Genomic DNA, 1,878 nt, shown 5'->3' with positions numbered 1-1,878 from the left:
ACAAACCGGACAGAAAACAGCAAGCCTCGCATGTTTTCAGTACTTGGTCGCTGTGCTCGAGGAGGGCTAACCACCGGAAAAGGCATGACGTATGCATGCCTTTCACTAATGAAAGCAAGCATATTTTGAAAGGCAAGCCCATGAACAAATGAAAGACACTGACGTGACATGGGCGGGGCTCCGAGCCCTTTTCTAACTAATAATGCGTCTCGCAAGCAAAACGCATGCGCATGCGATGCAGGCTCGACCCTAAAAATGGTGTTCCATGTGGGTTGGGGCATTGGGCCTCTGGCAGTGAGCGCTTGTCTGACTTCCAAAGGGGAGCCTGTGCAGGTGCGATTAAGAACAGCAGGCTCCGGGTGGTGGGCTTGGTGAGCAGAAGAGAGCTGAAACTGCAGCTTTTCCTGCCTATGGTCATACCACCCTGAATGCGCCCGATCTCGGAAACTAAGCAGGGTCATGCCTGGTTAGTACTTGAATGGGAGACCACCTGGGAATACCAGGTGCTCTAGGCATTTTGCCTCTCGCAGATACTAGGTGCTGCACATCTTAGCTCAATTACACAGCTTCCTCGCTAATTTCATTTTCCACTTTTTATTTCCTGCACCCTTTTTTTTTTGTGTCTTAAAAAAATAAATAAAAAAGAACAGCAATAACACTAAAGTACACACTTTCCAAAGGAAAACATACAATTATTCTACACTTTACACCCAGCCCAAGCTGAAGAAAACATTTGCTCCACGATGGGCAAAGGGATCCCTTAGCTAAGGCTTTGCTTTCTTGCGGTAAGCATATGCGTGAGGTCTTAAGACCAGATCGCACTTCTTGTGATGTCATTTCCTGTCAGGTCATGAGTTGTGATGCCACTACCTGTGATTCCAGGTGCGATTTCACACGCCGTGGTGTCATGGGCCGTGATGTCACTTGCAAAGTGTCTAACTTGGTCAGTCCTCCCACTTATTTTCTTTAAGACTTGTGCCATGAATAAGCCTTAGCCCCCAAGAAATAGTGCTTGAGCCCACTATTGGCAACCAAATGGAAAAAATCAGCCCAGTGTGTCAGAAATGTGATAAAAGGACGATGATGTATTTGGTGTGGAAGAATGAAATGAATTGCAGACACTAGTGTCACAGAGTCCAAAAGCAGAACATTCCAGAAACAGGCATGTCAGCATCAACTGGCAGAACTCTCCCTTGTGGCGGATGCACAGGAGAAGTGTTATCTGCCTGCTGGAACAATTCACTAATAGTATCTGGCATTCCTTCACTTTTGAGGCAACTGGGGCTCCTGCCGGCCCTCCTGCGTTGCTCCCTTTGCGTGGAGGTGGACAAGTGGCTGAGAGGGCCAGCCCAAGAGACTGCCCTGGAGGCCTACGGGTTGGGACCAGCTACATCTGAGTGGTAAGAGGTGGCGGCTGACTGGGACCATCCTGTTGCATGGGAGGAGAGGGGGTGCTGATCCACAGCCTGCACGTGCCTCCAACCTCACCCAAAGGGGATGGAGGGGTCGACTAAAGTGCTCTTGGGCCAGGGAGCTGTGAGGACTTGGAACACTGCACATGAGCAACATGGGCTCACTTCACCCCATTGACCCCCTCTCCCTGTGATAAAAGCATGGAGGATGAGGTGGCCTGAGCTGTGCAGGCCTGCAGGGGAATCCAAAACGAAGTCTGCACTCTGTGGAGTCATCCAGGAGTCCCCATAGGCAAAGAATTTCTGGCATGAAAACCATCTGGAATGCCAGGTGAGAAGGGGATGCCTCTGATGGCCTTCAAGGCCCCCAAGCCTTCCTGCCCTGCCTGGACAGAGCAGACTGGCTGTGTTTAATTAAGCTGAGACCTGACAGCCATTGCCCCTTGTGCTACGCGGCTGGCCATGT

General features: G+C 50.5%; 1 pseudogene; it reads left to right on the top strand.

Annotated features, from left to right (window-relative positions):
• The first annotated feature begins 406 nt into the window (after positions 1 to 406).
• LOC138302317 (5S ribosomal RNA) lies at positions 407 to 515 on the top strand (annotated as a pseudogene).
• Positions 516 to 1,878: the final 1,363 nt, after the last annotated feature.

This window comes from Pleurodeles waltl, chromosome 6, assembly GCF_031143425.1.
Source record: "Pleurodeles waltl isolate 20211129_DDA chromosome 6, aPleWal1.hap1.20221129, whole genome shotgun sequence".
NCBI lineage: Eukaryota > Metazoa > Chordata > Amphibia > Caudata > Salamandridae > Pleurodeles > Pleurodeles waltl.
This window is presented reverse-complemented; position numbering and strand designations above follow the sequence as displayed.